Source organism: Petaurus breviceps, unplaced genomic scaffold (assembly GCF_028583685.1).
Source record: "Petaurus breviceps papuanus isolate PSGF00001 unplaced genomic scaffold, PetGlider_PUasm1.0 90865, whole genome shotgun sequence".
NCBI classification, from domain to species: domain Eukaryota; kingdom Metazoa; phylum Chordata; class Mammalia; order Diprotodontia; family Petauridae; genus Petaurus; species Petaurus breviceps.
In genome coordinates this window covers 5,347,002-5,370,478 of record NW_027187367.1, presented here as the reverse complement: position 1 = coordinate 5,370,478, position 23,477 = coordinate 5,347,002, and the positions used below count along the sequence as shown (strand labels likewise).

General features: G+C 41.0%; 1 pseudogene; it reads left to right on the top strand.

The window, feature by feature from the left end:
• Positions 1 to 5,927: 5,927 nt before the first annotated feature.
• On the top strand, positions 5,928 to 18,002 carry LOC138150301 (DLA class II histocompatibility antigen, DR-1 beta chain-like; annotated as a pseudogene).
• Positions 18,003 to 23,477: the final 5,475 nt, after the last annotated feature.

Sequence of the window (23,477 nt, the reverse complement as noted above, 5' to 3'; positions counted from 1 at the left end):
TTTGTATATGTAGGCTTCCCCACATCCTTCCTCACTCCTGCCCTATAGCTCTGGTACCAGGAACCATGATCAAATACATTCTGCCATTATCACCACATGGGATGTATCAAACCACCATCTCTGTAACTTGCCAGACCACAGGGCTCTGCCCTGGCTGCCACTCCCCTTTCTCTGTTGTCTCCCCCACCATAACTTAAGTTGTGTGAAGACAGGAGTTGTCTTTTCTATCTGTATTTGAATCCCCAGCATTTAGCAAATGTTCAGTCATTCTGTCAAATCCAACTCTTAGTGACCAGGTGATCAGGTTTTCTTGACAAAGGTACTGGATTGGTTTGTCGATTCCTTCTGCAGTAGATTTAAGGAAAACAGAGATTAATACAGCTAGTGAGTGTCTTGAGGCCAGAGTTGGACTCAGGCTTTCTGACTCCAGGCCCAGTACTCTATTCACTGAGCCACCTAGCTGCCTTAGCAAACAGTAAATACTTAAACTATTTTCTTTAATTCATTGACATACTCAACAGAGTCGCACCTTGAAGGGACCAGCAACAACCACAATACTGGGCCTTGCAATACAACAATACAACCAGCAATCCTGGGCCATAACCACTAAATGCTCCACAGAAACTATGTAACCAGAAAAGTTTAGCTAGCGGGCAGAAAAAAAATGCCACCATAAGAGGAGGGAGGAAGTCCAGCGGGAACAACACAAGACATGGGCAACTACATAGCAGGGAGGGAACTTGCCCCTCCCTACGTACCTTGCCCATGTGTGTTCTTTTGATACTCCTATATACATATTCATTGTATATGCCCACTCTTCTCATTGATGTATATATATTTGTGAGAGGGTGTGTCCCCGGCCACGTAGGGACATTGCCATTTTCCTATTATTCACTTATTAAATTTCTTTAATTTAAATTGTGTTCCATTACTGACTAGAAAAGGCAAATATATAAATTTGGACTCATGACTTTATGGTTTTTTGAGTGACGACAGACCTATAGAGTATCTTGAACCTGGAGTAGCCATGACTTAGCTACCCACCATAGAAGCTGGTAGTCATGCCCCGAGTTGCTATAAGGCAAGTACAACGTGAATTTCCTGTCTTTACCATGGCTGTCTCTACTCCACTCTGAAATCTCCCAGAGGGTTCCACCTAAGAATTTTCCAGGGTTCAGGAAGCATTTGCCATAATAGATAACTGATTTCTCACTCCTGCCTTCTCTCTTCTCCCTCCCTCTCTCTCTTCCTTCCCTTCTTCTATCCTTCCTTCTTTCTATCTATCCTTTCTTCCTTAACTGTCCAACTAGAGTTCATTATGGCAGAGAGATGCCTTCTAAGTGTCCATGCTTCTACCCAGTGCTGGCCTCTCTCTGGTCATGTACTTCAGAGAGGGGGAGGGAAGAAACAGATTTGTGGGTTTGGAGATTTGGGGCAGTTTCTTTTCTTGTGTTGTTGAAGAAATAAAAAGCAATTGTCTCTGTCATCAGTATTCTCACTTCCCTTGTTTGTCTCATTGAGTAGAGTTTGGTTCTGGTTCTTATTAAAAGTCACTATGAGGAAGTTCAGGAAGACAACTTATAAAAAGTTTAAAACTGTCCATATCATGGCAGGAAAGCATCAGTGTAGTACATAAGAATAAGTATTATTGGGCATGGAGTCAAGATGTCAGCACTGGAGCCCTTGCTTCAGCATTTAATAGCCATATGCCCTTGGGTGAGTGTGACTCACTCAACATCTCTGAGACTCATTTTCCTCATCTATAAAAATAGGATAATTTCCCTGCACAAGAAAAGCATCCTTGATGGTTACTTAAGTAATTGCAGTCCCCACACACTAGCAAAGAGATCGGAGTCAGCCTTACTCTCCCACCCCACCCCCCAACTTCTTTTACATTAAGTTCAGATATGTTCATTCTGTGTGTGTCTTTGGAATTTACAAAAATTCATAAAACTTCCTCAGTTAGGAATCAGAAGGACTCAGATCAGGCAGCAAGGGTGAGCACTGAAACATGCAATTTGCCAGTCATGTTATAAATGATAAGTTCCTCAAAGAAACAAATAGGGGTTAAGTGATTTGCCCAGGATCACACAACTAGTAAGTCCAGGTTTGAACTCATGAACAAGAATCTTCCTGATTTTGAGTTCAGTTCTGTCACTAACTGCCACTGAATCCAGATGTTTCCAGAGGAGAAAGTGAGTGTGGTGACTTTGCACAGCCCTCCCTCACTTAAAGTCCTCTTCAAGAACAAAGGAGAGTAGTAGTAATGAGCACTCTGTGAGTAGTAGTAGTAATGGAGTTATGGGACCTGAACCCTTAAAAGGAAAAGACCACATCTTTGAACAGAATCCAGCCCCTAAACTTTCCCACACATTTCAGCAACCCAGTCCCAGGTGTTTTTCCCATCCCAGTCAACCTAGATACTCAATAATCTTTTTAATTGCCCTTTCACCGTGGTTCTCCAGACACTGAACTCTTTCCATTGCATTGTCTGCACCTGGGTAGGTACCCCTCTGAAAAGGATTTAAAAGAGGAAGGGGGCTGACTGCCCCTTCAGGATTTACCTGGGCACAAGTTGGGCAAGCTCAACAGACTTGCCAGATAGTTTCTCCTAGCTTACTGCCTGTAAAAACAGGCTTTACCAGAGACTGGAGGGCATCCTTCCCCAGGCCTGGTGTAAACAAAAAGAAACTTCCACTGGCTTTCCTCTGGGATAAGAAGTTGGTCTGAAAGTGTCTGAAACCCCCAGAGGAAGAAAAAGGACACCCCCTTTCTTTAACAAAACAGATTCAGATGGGTCCAGGGAAGAACGTGAGACTAGTGACTTTGCATGGCCCTCCTTCACTTAAATCCAATTCACTTTCATTATCATGTCATCATCTCCCTGACATCACAGTCCTTTTTAAGAGTGAAGGACAAGTTCCTTGAGACTGTGCCTAGTCTTATGCTTTATATTCCCCAGTGCTTGCACATTTGGGACTATTCTTCTCTCCCATTCTTTGGGGAGGAAGAGTTAGCTGTCCCGGTTCTCGCCCCCTAATCTCACCGTCTTGCTCCCGTTTCCTAGGAGCCTCTTCCAGGAGCCTAGTTCTGTGCGTCTTGAAACAACTGGTAGGCAGAGCAAAAGGCCAGAACATTTCTCCCCGGGAAAGAAGGGGTTCTACAGAGAATCTTTCTTAAGGAGAGAGATACCGGGAAAAAGGAGGACAGGAGGAAGGACAGGAGGAAGGGGAGAAGGCGAGGCGGGGGGGGGGGGGGGGGGGCGGGGGGGTGCGGTGAGAGTAGTGATCGGGCTGAGGGGGGGCGGGAAGTTTCCCAGATTTTTGTACTTCTTCTAGAGAAGCCAGGACACTATTTCTGGGAATTCTTCACCAGATCCATTTCAGTCAAGCCATAGGGATTGTCAGTCAATTAGTATTCACTGAGTTGCTATGAGTTCATAGCCTGAGACCACATATTGCAACAATGTAACTGAATGTTCCCACTTGACCTTCATTGAACAGGATATGTTTTTTTTTTTTCAACGTGCTACCTATGAGCAATAAATCACTAATCTCAAACTACATTTAGGCTTAACTGTCAGTCATTAGATCCACCCTCCTCTGACTGGAAAGTCTTCCTGCTAAGTCCCTAAGTCCTTGGCTCTTTTAATGACTGTAAGAGAAAGTGAGGCTGTTGACTTTGCACAGCCCTCCTTCACTCAAATCAAAGTCAACTGCAAGTCATGTCATCATCTCCCTGGGACAAACCACACACACACACACACACACACACACACACACACACACAACCTGGAAGGGAAGACAACCGAAGGAAACCCACAATACTAATGTATCTCTTCACTAAATACAGCTCTGAAGGACTCAGATTATTTGCTTTCACAGTAAGTAGCATGGAAGAAAGCATCAGATTTGGAGTTAGGAGAAATATTCCTCTTCCTGACTTTGCTATGAGCTACATGACATGGGGCATGACATTGAGAACTAAGTTTCCTGTGGTACAACATGAGAGGCTTTCCCTAGATGGCCCCTAAAAGCCTTGCTGCTTTCAGAGGATTGTATAAAAATCTTAAGATTGTAATTCAGTGTGAGAATTCATGCTCACAAGGACAAAATAAAAGCCCAACAAATTAAATTCTTAGAAGCATGAAATGGAAGAGCACGGAATCATTACCAACTGTGAGCCAGCTATGAATAGCATATGGGAAGATTGTATCTTTCCTCTTCATCTCCCCCTCCACCTAAATACTCTCAACATGGCCAAGAATTTTCTCACACCTCTTTTTCTATCTCCTTATCTCCTCCAGCACTACCTCTAGCATAATATCAATGACAGAGATACTCAATCCCATCCTCCATCCTCCACGAATCCATACTTATATGGCCAAACATGGGGACCTGGGTATACTCTAGTTCCTTGGAACCTGCAACAGCTTTAGGTCTGAGACACAAGGATAGGAATCTTTTCAATTTTAAAATGAAATCTTGATTTTTTTTTTAGTTGTGAGTAAATGATTATACTATATACACAAGCTATGTAGCATAAGCAGAGGTGAACAGAGTATGCTATTGTTATTCAGTCATTCAGTCATGTCTGACTCTACCGTGGGGGTTTCTTTGCAAATATACTGGAGTGGTTTGCCCTTTTCTTCTTCAGCTCATTTTACAGATGAAGAAACTAAAGCAAACAGGGTTAAGTGACTTGCCCAGGGACACACAGTCTGAGGTTTATCCACGATACCATCTGGCTTCCCCTGAACAGAATTTAGTGAATGGCTTTCGGAGAGGTGGATCCTGTAGATAAACTAATTCCTCTGAGTGCCTTACCCCTTCCTGAAAACAGAGACCCTGGACTGATGATGGGACCCACTCATGGTAGGGGCTAAAGCTAGAGAGAGCTTCATCAGGATTGGATATTAAGTAAGAATCCTGTATGTACTCGGTACAATAGCTTGGGAAGGCTAAAATAACTTGGGGCCAGTTTATCCAGAGAATCACAACCCAGACCTCATAGGAACAGGGTGAGGTGTGGGTCAACAGAGTGCTAGGGGGCATCCTGAAGATACTGAGGGTAGAGACTATGCACATAAGGAGTGGAAATTAGCATTATTTACCTCTTGTCAACTCTTGCCTCCAGAGATGAGGTGAGCCGGGCAGGGAAAGCCGCTTCTGTAGCCCAGGGACAAATGAGCCTCTCATCCACAAGGAATCCTAGGACTACGGTTGTGCTGTAACCATTAGCCAAACCTGTTGCCTAACTTAAGAAACTCTTCCTATTTGGCACTGAACTGTTTCCATGGGAATACATATAGGAGCATGACCAGTGGCAGAGGGTTCAGAGAAATGGGTCCAGCGGAAAACCGGGACCAGGGGAGGGGGAGGGAGTCAGCTGCCTCAACATCCAACACAAAAGGACATGATACAAAGGATACAATGTAGCATTAATTCGGGGGACTACACTTACTTTCTATAGTAAAACATCTTGCTCTCCATGGCATTCAGGGATTTATTTTGTGATGTCAATTCACATATTACACTGGAGGATCATGGCTTCCATTAGACAGTGACTTAAAGAGGGGAAATTTCCAAAGCTTGCTTAGAGCACACACATGCTTTAATCTCATCTTAGTTCAGCATTAGCTGTGTAGAGCAAACAGAAGGAACGAAGGCTCATGTCACAGCGTGCTCAGACATGAGAAAGAGAACCAAATTTGTCCAGCGGTGCAAAGTGTCAATTCAGAACCCACACACTGGCACTTCTGCCTAGTGACTGATTCTGCTGCCTGTGTCTGATGCCAATTGGTTTCCTGATTAGAAACCACCCGATTCAGAGGGATTCAGAGGCATTGTGTTCTTCAAGATGTGAAAGGCAGGCCTTATTGGAAACCTGCTGCAACCTTAATCACCAGTACTATCCTTGTCCCCAACATGGTGTGTGTGGAGTTTCTGGGAGGCCCCTGTATGAGAGTCCTATTGATAGTGCTGAGCATGGCCACAGTGTGGGGCAGGGACATTCCAGGTAAGTACAAAGCATCTGTTTCCAAGGGAAAGCAGACAGAGGCTGAGATCCTCTAGGAGAGAAAGCTAGGCTTACTGTCTCTTACTTTCTTACTACTTTAAATGCAAAGAGATCATTTGATCTCAGGATAGAGTTATACTTGCAGGACTCTTAGAGAGAGAAAAAAGGGATGGCACTGGTTGATCTGGTGTCATTAGCAAGAGGACACAAAACCTAGACTAGGAAAAATTTCTCCAGGAAGGAGGATGAATCTGGAGAATCACAAGTCTATACCTGGGATATACTTGGGATGCCAAGTCTTTATCTAGGCCATGGGGAGAAACATGAGGAAAATTATAAGAGTTACTTACTAAGTAGCCCTTGGTTACCATTAATGAAGAATCTGCAGTCCTATGGTCAGCCAACAGGAGGACACCCTAGGGACAAAGTTTCAGCGTCATTTGACCCTTGTCTCTTATTCCATGTGGTAGTCAGGTTAAGGACTTCCCTGTGGATCCTAAACCAGCAAGAGAGTTTACTGAATAATAAAAACCACATGCTCATATTTGCTTAGACAAGAAGGGTTCAAGGAATCATTTCCACCCACACTTCATCACCATCCAAAGTTCCAGGTTTAGACTGATTCTTGGAAGTCAAGCTGAGGGGATTTGCAATTGAAATTTAGGCACTTGGCTAGTTTAAGGCTCAGGCCATCATCTGGTGCAGGATGGTTTATAAAGATGATAGAAGCTGGAGGGTTTTATACTAAGGCAGACAAAGAAAGGATACATAAATCCATTGTCCAAATTTTAGCTAAATGCCTTCTTTGGAAGACACTTTTAAACACTACAATGATGAATAGGTTAGATGTACCAAACACAAAAGGTTAGAAATCTTTTGGAGTCAAGGTCTGCATTCATGAGCATTCAATTACTATAGTTTTTTCACCTTCAAGTCTTCCCACCCCACTACACACACACACATACACACACACACCCATACATATACACACTCCTCTGAGTGGGTCCACATTACCCAACAGCAGCTTCTGTTCATCTCTATTTTCAGGTCAAAATCAATGAACTTGAAAAGCTTGAGAGACAAAGTTGGTTCAGGAAAAGGGTTTGCAAGCTTTATTTCAGGGCACAGAAAAAGACATTTATCAGGAGTCATTTATCAGGATCAGTGGAGGCCTAAGTCAATCAATGTATCTTTTCTCCTTTCTCAATTTCTCTCTTTCTGCTGTGGAGAGGGATGTGATTTTCAAGGCTTGTAAAAATTCAAGGGAAAGGAGCACACCCAGCTCTATATAGTGCTCCATAAAGGTCCTAAATTGTGAAAAAGTGATGGAAAGAGTGTATATTTGTAGTGAGGATCTGGGCCCTGACTATGACTTACTACCCATGTATCTTTCAGGATATAACAAAACCTCTTTGGGCCTCAGTCTCCTCAAATGAAAAGATTGGACCAGATAACCTCTAAGATCCTTTCCACCTCTAGATCTGTGATCATATCTATGTGTGGGCATGTATCTATGTATATGTGTATGCTAGTTCACCTAAACACGATAGATTTTGCTTCAGCTCCTTAATTTAACTATATAACTTTTTCTATTTGAAGTATATTTCTCATAAACAACTGCTTTCTAATTAATTTTGCTAATGTGCTCCATTTTATGGGTGAATTGAACTCATTCATATTCACAATGATGATTGTTCATTGTTTATTTCCTTCCTTCCTGTCCCTTTTATTTGTTTTTCTCTCCTCTGCCTTGACTATTTCTTAATAGGGAAGAAAAGAGTGATGTAAGAGAGAAATGTGCCTAATATTAGCAATGTATATTTGATACAATGTGCTTCCATTCCACCACTTCCTTTCTCTTCTCCTCATCTAGTCCATGGTCACAGACTCTTACCCTTTCTTTTTTCTCCTTTTATTCCTCCTTCACAATTTACTTTCCAAAATCGGAGTTTGTTTCGCTTGTAACTAACCCTTTCCCAAATCTACCTTTCTTCTTTTTAAAAAAAAAAATAAGTTTTGGGGGTGACTAGGTGGCTCAGTGAGTAAATCACCGGCCCCTGAGTCAGGAGGACCTGAGTTCGGTTCTGGCCTCAGACACTTAACATTCACACAAAAAAACTAGCTGTGTAACCTTGGGCAAGTTACTTAACCCCAATTGACCTCCAAAAGGCAAAAATAATAATAATAAGTTTTTATTGATCTTTTTTAGATATCATAATTTTCCCCAGTATCTCTCCTCTTTCCCCTCCCAAAGAGACATCCCATATAACAGATAACATTTTTAAAGACAAAAGAAAAAGAAAAAAATCAAAATAATTTATTAATACATCAAAATAGTCTGAAAATATGTTCATGTACTATATTCATGAATTTCCCACCTTTACAGAGAGACAGGGAACAGTCTTCTCATATCTCTTTTTCAACGCTATGCTTATTCATTGTAATTTTGCAATATTAATTTTTATGGTTGAAATTTATCCATTGACATTGTGTATATGGTTTTCTTGGCTCTGCTTACTTTACTCTGCATCAGTTCATGTAGTTCCATGATTCATTATATTCATCATTTGTTACAGTACGGTAATATTTCATTACATTTACTTACCATCTTGCCCTCTCCTGTCTCCCTATTCCTGACTGATTTACGGTTGAACTTAATGTATTTTCCCCTCAAATCATGTACATATGGTGTGTGTGTGTGTGTGCGTGTGTGTGTGAGAGAGAGAGAGAGAGAGAGAGAGAGGGCACTCATTCAACTGTCCCTTGTCTGGTTCAGATGAAAGTGAGATTCAATTGTATCCCACTCTCCACACATCATTTCCCACATTTAATTATAGTCTGCTCACTCACCCAGATTATGTGAGATGTTAAGATTCAGCTTCTTTCTCCTTTTTTTCTTCCATAATGTATTTCTATTTCCTTCTTTTTGGATCACTGAAACAAACTACTCCCAAATCTTTTATCTTATTTACTCCCTCTATGACTTTTGCAGAGAACAGAGTTTTGAAGCGAAATTTGTTTCTTCTCTCCTTATTAAAATATAAACACTTCATTATCATATGATTCTTTCTGACTGCTAAGATATATTTATTGTTCTATGTTTCTCTTGACTCTTGTGTTTGCATTTCAAAGTATTTATTCAATTTTCTCTTTTTCATCAGGAATAATTGGGAATCTTCTATTTTATTAAGGGTCTCTTTCCCTTCACAAAATTATATTCCATTTTCCAGGTAAGTCATTTTTGGTTCCAAGACTCTATCTTTTTTGTATTCTGGAAAAATGTATTCCAAGCTCTTCTTCTTTGAAATATAAGCTTCAAATTTTAACTAAGGTATTCCTATGAGTTTTCATTTGGAGGTTTCTTTCGAAAGCTGAATGGAAAATTCTTTCTATTTTCATTTTGCCCTCTGGTTCTAATAGGCATGGATAGTTTTGTTTCATGATATCTTGAAATATTGTAATTATAATTTTTCATGGTTAAAGTTTTGAGGTAGTCCTATGGTAAAAACCATAAACCTAAAAAGTTATCTCTCCTAGATTTTTTTAGATGAGTTGTTTTCTACATGAAATATAAAAATGTATTACCTCCTTTATATAAAATACATTACTTTGTCTTTTTTTCAGTCCTTTAATTTCATCCTAGTATTTCTTATTGTTCCATGGTTTTACTGATTTCTACTGGATCCAATTTAATTTTCAAGGAATCTGTTACTCAATTAAGGTTTTATACTACCTGTACTAAGCTGTCAATTCTCCCTCCAATTCTTTCCTTTAGAACTTTTATTAATTTTCTTGTTCTTTCTTCTACTGATCTCATTTCATTTATACTTCATTTCTTCTAGGAATCCCAGTAAAGCTCATGGCAAATCTGTGTCTTTGCTTGAAGACTTGACTCTGGATGTTGGAGAGCTATTTTCTGCTTCTGAATCTATGTCTTGGTTATTCTTGGCTGCATAACATTTCTTGATCATCGGTGTTTACTTTTGTTTGCTCTTTTTGCCAGTTTTACTCCCTGAAATGGCCATTTGTGTCATGGCCAGCCTTTGCACATTTACAGAAGGAATAGTAGGGGCTTTCTTGGTCCTGATCTAGATTGTCTGTAGTCTGAGTAATGAGCATTTTGTGCCATAACTCATAAGTGAGTTAAGCCAAGCAATCTAATACAGAGTGTGACCTGATAATTGCCCTCCAGGTTCAGAATCTACAGGCTCCTATCCCTTAGTTCAGGGTCAGTATGGCACAGTTACAGCCTCTAGATATCTCAAGCTAGTCCATGGTCAAGTTCCTACCTCCCTGACCTTGGGTACACTATAGCAGACTTGCCTAGGCAAATACTGTCCAAATACTGAAAGGTTTCCCTGTTCTGTGTTTGCAAGCAGACTTTTCTAGTTGGATCCTGCCCTCACCCTTCCCTCCAACACCCCCAACACCAGTAACTAGAAGTTTCTGATTGCCTCTTTTTAAAAGATTTGGGAAGGAAAAATGCAAAAGTTCTTACTACATTTTTTCCTCAGTTTCACGGTCATTATGTGGGCTGGTGCTCTTTTTTCCTTTGCTGAAGTACTTGTGTTTCGGCTAGGCTATTCAACTTCCACTCATTCTGTCATCTTGAGAACATTTCTGATCCTGTGTTTTGAGAGGAAGATTCCAGAAGTTATTCCTTTTCTTTACTTAAAAGTTGGATTTTTTTAAAGTGCCCACTGAACTCTCAGCACCATGCTTGGCAATGTAGAGGATACACAAAGAGGAGACATAGTCCCTGCCCTCAGAGAACTTGTAATTTAATTAAGGAGACAAGACACATCCATGAAACAATTAGAAAACAGTATGAGGTAGTCTTTAAGTTCTAAAATATGTGGCATTATAAGTGCTAGGGAAGAGAGGAAGGAAACAAGCATTTGGGGCAGCTAGGTGGTGCCATAGTGCATAGAGTGCCCAGCCTGGAGTCAGGAAGACTCATCTTCCTAAGTTCAAACCTGGCCTCAGACATTTACTAGCTTTGTGACCCTGGATCAGTCACTTAACTCTGCCTCAGTTTTCACATCTGTAAAATGAGCTGGTAAAGGAAATAGCAAAACAATTCTAGTATCTTTGCCAAGAAAGCCCTGAATGGGGTCACAAAATGTTGGACACAACTGAAAAAAAACTGAATTACAAAATCTAATAGGCACTACGCTAAGCACTTCTAATATAAATACAAGCAAAAAGAAATACAGTCCATGCCCTCAAGGAACTTTCTAATCTAGAAGACAACATAAAAAGAGGAGCTTGAAAGCTTTGGGGGTGGGGGAGGAATGTGAAGGTACCTGGCATGGAGGAATGGTCTTGAAATCCAGAAGCCAGGAACAGAACAGGGAAGAGAATGAAAGTCAGTCTTGAACCTTCCCAAAAATGGAGGCTCAAGGAGCAACTCATCAATGGGAGAAGAGGGGAGGCCTTACAATGGGCATGTTCTATGTTGAGAAGGCCACAGGGATATTCAGATATTCCAGGGCAAGGAGATCCCCAGGAGATGAGGGAAGTCCCAGGAACTGACAGCATGGTATGGAAATCTGGAAGCCAGGAACAGGGCTGAGAAGGGAAGTGGGGAGAACATTATGAATCAAAGTTGTCAGGGAAGCCTTTGATGGAGTAAGTGGGAATTGAACTGGACCTTGAAAATTAGGATTTGTTCAAGTGGACAAATACAGCAGAGAGGAAGAAGTGACTTCATGAACAAGGACAAAGAAACCATAAATGGTGGCTTAGAAGTGGGATAACGAGAATAGCAATCTGACTAGAGGGGCAGGGACATTTTAAGGAACCATGAATGCTATGCTGAATAGGTAAAATGAGGCCATATTTTCAGAATTCCAGCACTGAGGAATTTCATACCCACCTTAAAGGCTAGGTAGTTCTTCCTAGTATATGAGGATGAAGAATATAGAAGTTAAAGCTAAAAGGGAATGAATCGGCCCTTCATTTACTTATTATTTATGAAGACTTCATCAAACAGTATGCAAATATCTGAGGACCACACATTGGCAAAGAAAACATTTCTTTTTGAGAATTTGGTCCCATTTCCTTTTTTCCTCATAAATACATTCACGTTACATATATATATATATATATATATATACACACACACATATACACATATCTGTATACACATATTTCTATACATACATATATGCCTCATACTATACTTATACATATGTGTATATATACATATGTATGTGTATGCATATATATATATATGTCTCACATATCATTAGTGTAGAACTCTGAAATTTAAGAAGTCCTTGAAAAATGTTGACTGACTGACCACAAGTGAGGAAAAGAATAAGCATTAATAAAGGGAAGATTTGCTTGACCTGGTATTCAGCCTTAGCATGTCTCCTACCGGAAACTGTTTTGTTCAGTTGTTTTCAGTCAAGTTTGACTCTGTGACCCCATTCAGGGTTTTGTTGACTGAGATACTGGAGTGGTTTGCCTTTTCTTTCTCCAGTCCATTTTACAGATGAGGAAATCGAGGCAAAGAGGGTTAAGTGACTTGCCCAGGGTCACACAGTTAGTATCTGAGACCACATTTCAACGAAGAATCTTGTCTTCCTGACTACAGGCCTGTCACCCTCTGCACTATGGTGCCACCTAGTGGCCCTACTGGAAACTACAATGTCTCATCTAAGGCTCATCTATCTTCTGGTAGAGACTAGTATTATCAGGACAATCTGGGGAAGAACTAGGGAAGGCCTGGCAGGTGTGACTGAAGGAAGCAGAATTAGAACAAATCAGGCTTCCTGAATTTGACTCTAATATACCTCCACAAATACATATGAGATTTGCATATTTTCATCCAAGATTCAGTATTAGAAGAGCATCCCCCACCCAAAGATGAAGGACATGGAATTGTGTCTTAGGTGGGTGGGAGGGATCCTCTATGATAATGACCTGGTCTCTCTCCCCAGAGAATTACCTACATCAGGTAAGGTCTGAGTGCTACATGACCAATGGAACCCAACAGGTGCACTTCGTGGGAAGACTCATCCACGACTGGGCAGAGTTCATGCACTTTGACAGTCATGTGGGGCTGTTTGAGGCAAAAATGGAGCTGTGGAAATCCCAAGTCCAGAAATGGAACAGTCAGAAGGAGACAGTCGAGCGTGCAAGGTCCATAGTGAACATGTGCAGACACAACTATCTTTTATATAAATACATAGTGCAAAGGAAAGGTGAGCAGGGGACTCAAGAAAGGGACCCTGGCTGATATGGGTGGTATATGCAATGGAAAGTGAACTGAACTGGAAGTCACATTCACTGGTCCCTAGTCCTGATTTACTTAGTAGCCATGTAATTTGGGGCATATATTTGTGTGTATGTGTACATATACATATATACACACACATATCTATATATATACTTTATATACTATTTATGTATACTATATACATACATGTATATCGTTTACTATATTTGTACATATAGAATATAAAGTATGTGTAATATATACACACTACATATATATGTAAACCATATATATACTTTTTCCAGATTAGTTTGCCTCATTGCTAAGATTAGGATAAATAATACTTGTCCAAGGGGTGGCTAGGTGGCGCAGAGAGTAAAGCACCTGCTCTGGAGTTGGAAGGACCCGAGTTCGGTTCCGGCCTCAGACACTTAACACCCACACAAAAATACTAGCCGTGTAACCTTGGGCAAGTTACTTAACCCCAATTACCCTCCAAAAAGGCAGAAAAAAATACTTGTCCTGCCTGTCTCACAGGGTTGCTGTAAGGAAAGAATGAGAATATATATGAAAACATTTTGAAATCTGCAAAATTCTACATTAATGTAAGGCATTATTATTATTAGTGTGAGAAAACTCCAACTTCCCTCCAAAACTCCTCATTAACCCCACCCTAAGTTCTCAAGCATGAACTGAGCCAGAATTAGGACTAAAGAAATCTGAGAAGTAAAGAAAAAGTTATCAGGTGGTCTCTCCAGTGGGAGGGTGAGGCTTGTTCCCCAAAGGGAAAACTCGAGGAACTGAGAAAGAGAAAGGGACACAATGATTGTTTTCCCTGAACTATCTGGGTCTGTTTGAGGAATACCAGACCAGTGGGAGAGGCCTCTGGGCACCTGATGGCCTCTTTCTGTTAAATGAAATCATTTAGGAAGCACTAGTAAGTCATTTAAGGAGATGAGAGAGAAATTAGTATGATAGGATACTTAGATTGGATACAGATTCTCAAATCTATGGGAAAGATTAATTCAAGTATAAGCCTTCAGGACTTGAGAAGGTGAAATCTGCAGCTCTGTGATGGGTTCAGTATATTGCTTACCATGGTTTTTGTGGTTCTTCCGATCACAAGTTCATGGATCAATTGAAAAGGATATGGGGAAGGAGAAAGAATTGGGTTTTCTTTTGTCTCTTTCCTTGCCATATCCAAGCATTTCTGTGAGCACTCCTGCAAGCAGGGACCAGTTACTGGAAGGAAAGTGTGAGTGTGTGATGCCACAATTCAGAGTCAACCTAGGTTACAAGGGGAGACCCTTCTGACTTGTAGCTGAAACCTCCTGTATGGTTTAAATGAGTTGGTATTTATAAAGCACTTAGCCCTGTGCCTTGCACATATTAAACATTTAATAAATGTTTGTTCCCTTCTCTTCCCCCTTGACTCCCTCATTAAAATATGAGCACCTTCAGAGCAGAGACTGACTTACTTTTCCATTTATATCCCTAGGGCTTAGGACAGGGCTTTTTACACACAGTACACATGTGCAATGAATACTTATGTTAATAAATGCTTTATTCATTGATTCACTCCATTGCATGGGAGAGGCCCAGACTTAACGGTTTCAACAGAGCTATGGAAACTGCTTCTACTTTCCTAGCTTTCTGGAAGGAATGGAGCCAGTTCAGAGATATATAGCAAATGTAACCTTTCCATGTCACAAAAAGCACCTCTCTACTCTCCATTTCAAAGTGGTATATGGTTTGGTGAAATAATTCCACCCGCATTGAACTCACTAGAATGTCAACCCTCACTTTTGAAGGGCAGCAGGAGCAGATGACTTGTCTTCCTTGACCAATTAGAAACAGAGATTAAAATCCAGCTTCATGTCTTTTTGTTACAGTTCACACAAGGCTATCTTTGTTTCAGGAAAAGCAACTTGTGATTGAATAACCTCATGGAAAAAAAATTCCATGCTGGGGAAATTAAAAACAAATTTCAGGGTATCTATTTATATTGTTTATACCTACCTGGAGAGGAGTCACCTGCTTTCTAAGTCCTAAAACTAAAATGAAGAATGCTCTACACTGGAGAGGGACCACTAGACCTTCTTCAATTTCAATATCTCACTGTATAATAATAACAATAATAATTACAAACATTTATACAATACATATAACTATATTATATATGACAATAAAAATATAATAATAATGATATTTGTAAAGCTATTTACATACGTTACCTCATTTGAACCTCACCACAACTTCATGAGTTGGTAGTACAGATATATTTGTCTCATTTGACCGACAAGTGTCAAAACTGAGGCTGAGCTAGTGCCAAAGGTAGCATTGGAACCCAGGCCTTGTCCATTCTCTATCCATGTTGACGCACTGTGTTTTGCCTATGCAGGTTGTAGACAATACACATTTGTTGAATTGAATTGAATTTTTGAACTCTTTACTGTCTTCCTAGACTGTGTCTCCTCCTGCTTTCAAGTCCATTTTCAAAAATTAAGCACCTTGGGGTAGCTAGGTGGTGCAGTAAATAGTGCACCAGCCCTGGAGTCAGAAGGACCTGAGTTCAAATTTGGCCTCAGACACTTAACATTTACTAGCCGTGTGACCTTGGGCAAGTCACTTAACCCTTATTGCCTCTCCAAAAAGCAAAAAAAAAAAATACAAAAAAATAAAAATAAATTAAACACCTATTATTTGTAAAGGTCTATGCAAGTTACTAAATATATACCAATGAAAACAATTTAGTTCCTGCTCTTAATGGACTTACAATCTAATAAGGGGCTTCAATAAGAATTTTTACATGAGTAAGTATGATACAAACAGAATGAGCATTCCAAAGTGCTTTGGGAGAATTTGAGTAAAGAGGTTTCTCTTTCATCTGGGGAAATCAGGGAAATTTTCATGAAGGAAGTGAGACCTCAAAGGAAAGAATTAATACAGAATGAAATCAGGAGGGATTATTTTAAAGTCATAGGGGTTGGCTAAAGGAATATAGACCTATGGAGATAAGAAGGGTCAGAAGATCAGAGAACAGTTTATCTCCCTATCAAGTCTATCTCTCATCTAGTCCAACCCCGAGTGAAGATTTTCCCCTCAAAGATACAAGCACTTGAGCACCACAACCTGCTTCTCTGTTCCATAACCAGTTTCTGTCCTGATGAGATCAAGATCAGCTGGTTCAGGAACGCACAAGAAGAGAAGACCGGGGTCCTTTCCACAGGCCGAATCCAGAATGGTGACTGCACCTTCCAGACCCTTGTGATGCTAGAAATAACCCCCCAAAGAGGAGATGTCTTTACTTGTCATGTGGACCATGTCAACCTGCAGAGCTCTATCACCATAGACTGGAATAAGAGTTGATTCCCTGAGTCCCTGGTCCCTTCACTCCATAGACCAGGGACCCTTAAAGTGAGCGTGCTGTCCCTGTCTCCTGAAATCTCTCACATTAAATCCCATCCCTCCAACATTATCCCTGAGATCCTGAAAGATCTCTATTCCATGGAATCCTGGTCCTCTCCTTTTCAAGAGATATAAAGAGTCTAGTTATTTTCCTTATTAGCCCTCAGTTGCAAGAACAGATCCCTTTTCAAGGGTCCTAGATTCAACCTCCTGAAACCAGCATGTTAAAATATGCCCTTAATTTCTAATTCCAAAAATGGTTCTTTATATTTTCCTGCTTCCTTCTCAGAGGGTTCCTCAGTCCTTTCCAAACACCATACCATGGGTCAGGCTCCAGGACCTCTAGCAGAGACCCTAAGGTAAAGTAGATGGGTGTACAGTAACCTCAGGATCTGTGTTCCCCAGGAGCACAGTCTGAATATGACTGGAATTGGGGGCCTGGCACTTGGACTGATCTTACTTGGAGGGGGACTTGTCATCCACCTCAGAAATCTGAAAGGTAAAGGAAGGAAGCTGGAGCTTACCATTTGGGAGAAGTGGTTCTTAGATGAGATTTGGGACTCTGGCTCTGATTGTAGCTTCCTTCTGTGTTGATCTCAGGGATGGAACTGAACATGTGAGGTCACACTTCAGGACTCAGGGAGCTCTTAAAATCCAGTCTCCCAGAACCAAATTAGCCCTGGAGGAGCCTGAATACATTAGACTAGGCACCTGAGACAAAGAAAGGAAAGAAGCTCTTCCTTCTGCCTCTACTCAAGCTTGTGGAGCCATCAGTGGTCTCCTTCCAGAGAGTTCTGTGGAAGCACAGGATTCAGACACTCCATGAAGCTGTCTGTCCTGACACCAAGCACCACATCCATATTGAGAGGATTTTGAAGCTTATCAGGATAGAGAGAACACACTTTCTCCCCTCTCCTCTACAGGGGCTGGCAAAGTTATTCCAATATTGTATTGAACATTCTGATAGCCTTAGGATTCATGTCTCTATGTCTGCTTCTATCTGTCTGTCTCTCTGTCTTTATGTAGGTTTCTCTGTCTCTTTCTCTGCCTCTGTTTATGTCTGTCTGTGTCTCTCTGTTTCTCTGTCACACACACACACACACACACACACACACACACACATTAAGATTCTTTATTGGGACCAGCATGGTTCTCCTAATCCTAAACCTATAATAGTTGAAAGGGACAAGGTAATAAACACTCTAGGGGACTGTGGCTTTTTCAGACTGGGCTTTTCTGCTTTTCTCCCACAGATTCCTCTTCTGTGACCAAAGAAGATTCACATTTGGAAGGGATTGTCAATATTGCCCCTTTGCATCAAGATTTTCCCAGAGTTGTTTCCCAGTCCTAGACCCTGACTCTGCCTTCCCTCTCTCTCAAGAAAACTGAGGGTACAGAGGGAAAGAAGAGATGGTGCTTGTCGGGGCAAGGGCTTGGGTAATTCATTTCTCAACCCCTTACAGGGCTTCTGAGATTATCTTGGAAGCTACATGTTCCCCAGAGTAGATATCTTCTTCCTTCCACTCCAACCCACCCACCCCTACCACTTATGGTTCCCAGCCTTCTAAGAAGCTAGAACTGCACTGCTTAATTACATTCTTCCGACTTCTTCAGCCATCTCTGATGGCTCAACTACTTGTTCAAGCATTTTGGATGATTTTACACCTGCCCTTCATATATTAATTCAGACAAAGTAAATGTTTCCTCTCCTGTAGGTGAGCCTCCCCTTTCTTTACATGGTCCCCCACACTCTCCTTCCATCTGAAAAAAAAACAGCAAATCCAATATAACCAACCATGGAGCAAAGCTCTGTAACTCAAATATTTCTCTCACTAAACAAACGAGAAAGGATAAACTTGCCTGGAAATCTATGGCCCATCCCAGATATTGAAGACAGTGGTTAAGAGGGGAACCATTGATTAGAGATTAGCTCAATTCTAGCTCACATTCCCCCAGAATGGGACATCACTAAGGACTATTTCCTACTCCATCTCTTAGCATTCTTCATTGGGACGAAGGTATCGGTGTGCTGGTAAATATTTAACAACCAGCTCTTAAAGTATATGTGGGGGAGAGAATGTGAGCAGGACATACTTTAAGTTTAATGTTCTTTATCAACATTTTCCCCATCAGTTTCTTAAGTTTAGACACTGGATAAAACCTAAATCCAACTCTGATTAGCAGATTGACCATTTTATGCTCACACTGAAAATTTAACAATTGGCTCTTATAAAGTGATAAAAGCTGACCCTAGTACACCCCTCAACTGAGCCCAGAATTAAAATAGGGTGGTTCTTGGGTAGTTTACTGTACAAGATATGGGCAGATGGAAACTGAATGGACAGAATGCCCTGTGGAGACAGGTTGGTTATTCAATTTTCCCTTTCTCTCAGAGGAGACTTTCCTATGATGTCATGGAGAGTAGATTCCAGGACACCTCAGTCTAACTTCAGACTTCCCTCTCCCCCTCAGACTGGAAAAGCTATGCATAGTAAAATACACACATCACACTCATACTTCAGTAAGCTAGAGTAATATCAGAGGTCAAGAGAAGGAATTCACGGATGGGCAGGGACCCCCATAAATTGGGCTATTCATAGACTCTAGGGATCCCTTTGGCCCCAATACCCCATTAATAGAGGAATTCTCCACTTCTAAGTTTGGGACTCAAGAAGAGTCACCCACAAGGAATAAGATTCCTGTCCTGGTTTTTTAAAAATCATGCCATTGCATGCATTTATCTCATTTGTGCCTTCACCAAAGCACTGATCCATAGAGACTACAGGTGTTATCTTGCCCAGTTTACAGGTAAGGAAGCCAAAGATCAGAGAGGGTAAGGGTGTTGTTGCTCATGGTCATGCACACAATAAGGACTCTAAGCAAGATTCAAGCCTTATTGTTGCTATTTCAGTCATGTCTGTCTCCTCATGACCCCATTTGGGGTTATCTGGGCAAAGATATTGGAGTGGTTTGCCATTTCCTTCTCCGGCTCAATTTACAGATGAAGAAACTGGGGCAAACAGGGTTAAGTGACTTGTGGAGGATCACACTGCTAGTAAGTGTCTGAGGCGAGATTTGAACTCATGACAGAGAGTCTTCCTGACTCCAGACCCAGAGCTCTATCCACTGTACCACTTAGCTACCCAGGAAGATTCGAAACTAAGTCTCTCCTAACACCAAATCCAGTCCTTCCACACACCCCCAACCCCCCACCTCCATTATATTACATTACATTTCTGATATAGATGTATTCCTGTCTGTTCAAGTTATTTCACCTTTTTTTCTAGATTCTAGTTTCCTCATTAAAAAAAGAAATTTTCATTAGATGATCTTCAGTTTTCCTTCCATCTCTAGAGCCCTGCAGCCTATGATGGCATGGTTCTAAGGGACTAGGAAGGTGGTGGGTGAATCTTGGTCAGGGTAAATGGCAGAAATATTTCATGAAAGCTTTAAAGCACGGGATACTATCTAAGCAGCAGGAAGACACTATGCATCTAGGGTCAGGTAGAGCAAGCTTACAAATATGAGCAAAGGCTGTTAAAATCATGTATTTGCTCACCCAGAACTTGCCCTGAGTTTCTATAGAATTTTTTACTAGCCTACAATGGAAATGTTATTGAATTCAGTCCAAAGTCTCTGTTGTTCAGGATCAATTTTCATTTCTGATTGAGTTGTGGGCACAGACAGTGGGAAGTCATGCTGTTTGTGTTGAAACCCAGATGAGCTCTCCAAGGAAGCCTGGTTTGCCCTTACTACTACTGACCTCATTATTGAGTCTTGGCTTTCATGCCACTATTGAGTCCAGGCCTCTGGGGAAAAAGCCTTTGGTTCTCTCTTCCACCCCCTCCTCTAGCTGCTCCACCCTCTGCTTCTCTCCTCCACCCCCTCTGGCTGTTCCACCCTGTGAGCTCCAAGTAGCAGATCTCTGTGACAGTGGCCTGTTGTGTGTAGATGGCTGCCCAGTATCCCTGGCTGGACAGGTTGAATAGAAGGTCCAGGACAGAACTGATTATACCCTGTGAGTGGTTTGTTTTCTTTAAATTTGAAGTGGGGCGATTCATCTGTAAATTTAGTGTGGGGCTATGGAGTGGGTATAGGTTTGGAGAGCTGGGAATATAGTCAACTTTTTTTTTAAGCAATTGGGGTTAAGTAACTTGCTCAAGGTTACATGGCCTTTTTCTGGGTGTTATTTCTGCATGTAAAGAGTTATTTCTGGGTGTGGTGCTAAGTATCTGAGCCCGGATTCAATCTCCCAGGTCATCCCGACACTGGGGCCAGTGCTCTTACTTGCCGAGCTACCTGGCCGCCCCCTATAGTCAACTTTTGACATAGTAGTCTTGCACTCTCAAGAAACTGCCTGGTCTTGTAGTAATAATTGTTTATTCATCTATTTAACTCAGTGAAGTATCCTGTGGTTTAAAGAGCATTGAACTTGGAATGTCTTAGCACTTAGCCTCAATGAGCTTCAATTTCCTCATCTGTAAAATGAGGAGAATAAAACACTAAAGGGGCACTCTGGAATAACATCCCAGACTTGGAGCACATCCAATGCATTTCCAATCTTGTCATTTTTATCTCCATGAGATCCTAGCATTTATTCTTTATTCTCTACTCCCATGGACTCCACCCTAGCTTAGGCTTTAATAGCCTCGCATCCGTACTATTACAATAGCATTGTAATAGGTTTCAGACATGGAGTACACTTGTCTAAATTTATGGAGGCAGGTGATGAAATGCCATATAGAGCAAGCAGCAAGGAGATCAGTATGCCTGGTCTCCTCAGACTAGAACACAGAGGACATGTATAATCAGGTAGAAACAAGAGTTTGCAAAGAATTTTAAAATACCAAAAAGAAGAATTTGAATTTTATCCCAGAAATAGTTGAAAATCACTGAAGATCCTTGATCAGCAGAATAATGTGTGCTTTCAAAATTTTAATTTGACAGTTGTATAAAGGAGTAGAGATTATAGCCAAGGCTGTTACACAGTTGGACAGTTAACAAAAGCCAGGAGAAGGTTCCAAGCTGAGATTAAATCTAACCTTTTTTACTGATGCTTTGTTCAGTGCTCATTCAAGATCTGTTGGCCCAGAAAACTGATTTAGAGTTAAGAAATTTCTTGTAACTTCCATTTAACCCATGATTTTGAGCATATATCCCCAAGACAAATTCTGAGGACTCTGGTACCCCTAAATTCACAGGAGCTGTATGGATTTTGTGGTGATAAAACCTGCGTCAACTTCAAGATCCTTTTTAATTTACATGCAGAATGAAGTTGGGTAAAAAAATTTTAAAACAAACAAACTGACAAAGCAAGTGGGCTTTACTCCTTTTATTAGTTATGTCTTCTATCAACAAAAACACCAATTCTCTTTGCATCAACCCAGCACAGAAGTGTTACTTGTACAATTTTTCAAAATCTTTCAAATACATGTTCTTATTTGATTCTTGCAATAGTTCGAAGAAGGGGGGGGGGCAGGAATTAGTATCTCCATTTGACAAATGAGGAAACTAAAGTTCAACAAGATGAAATGATTTGTTAAGGGTCACACATTGAGTTAATGATGAAGACAGAACTATGAACCAGATCTCCTAACTCCCAACTCTTTCCTCTACACCATGTAAAGTGTACCTTAGGCAGCTCCTGGGAATTTGTGAAAGAAAAGGTGGTGAAATGTTCCATACACCTAGCATGTAATCAGTGACACCAAATGGAGCTAATTTTATCCAATTTAGCAAGTATGTATTAAATTCCTACTACTACCAAGATGAAAGATATGATGGAGGCCTAGCCTTGGATAAAGAAAGACACAATTTCAATTCCTGCTTCTGATATATACTCACTGTGCCACTCACCCTCTCACTGAACCCAGGTGACCCTTGATGACTATAAAATACACATGATTTGCCCATATGCATTGGTGGAGGGAGTTTTTCATAATGAGAGTTTTACATATGGATGAAATCATAGGTAAGGGTTAAGGAGAGGAGAGAAGGTTTAGAACAGAAGATGTGGGGTGTGAGTTAGAAAGTCAGTCATGGAACAATACAGAAAAAAATACCTTGTGGTATTGATGGCACAGTCAAAATTAAAGAACAAGTTTATATTTGTACTTGACACAGTCAGCACATTTATGTCTTCTCCAGTGGCATTCAGGCACTGTGGAGTGGTAACAGAGAAGGTATAGGACAAGGCTTTGTCTGGGCATGAGTGTTGCTAGGACAAGGGACAAAAAGAGCAGGTGGCAGCATGTAGTTGAATTACTTAACTATAGGGTTAGGAAAGTGGAGGAAAATGAGGACAGGGGAAGGGTGAAGGTTGCATTCCTGTTGCCTCATTCAACCAACTGCACTTCTCATTTCAGGCAGGAAATCTCTGGGTTAAAAAGTATGGAGCTACAGAGATTGGCGAGAAAGTCAGAAAGAGAAGGTATTTATATACCTAATCAATTGTTCTGGGAACTAGCTGAAGCTCCCACCGAAATAGCTTTTGCATGGCTTGGACCACCAGAAGCAGAAAAGGAAATACCACAAGATATGCCTGAAAATTGGGCTGTTGGAGTAGCCTCCACATCACCAGAAACTGTATACATTCAGCAAGGATGCCGCTATTATGGGAGAAAGAGATAGAAAATTACCAGTAGCAGAAAAATCATTAGAGATGGAGTCAATGACAATTGTGTGGATTGGAAAAGAGAGAGAAATATGGGGTTGGAGAAGATGGATCGGAGAAGGGAAAAACTGAATTTCTGGGAGACATTTTGGTTATTTAAGTGGTTTAGTTGAGAGATATTGTTTCTGAATCAGGGTGGTAACCAAGTGAAAA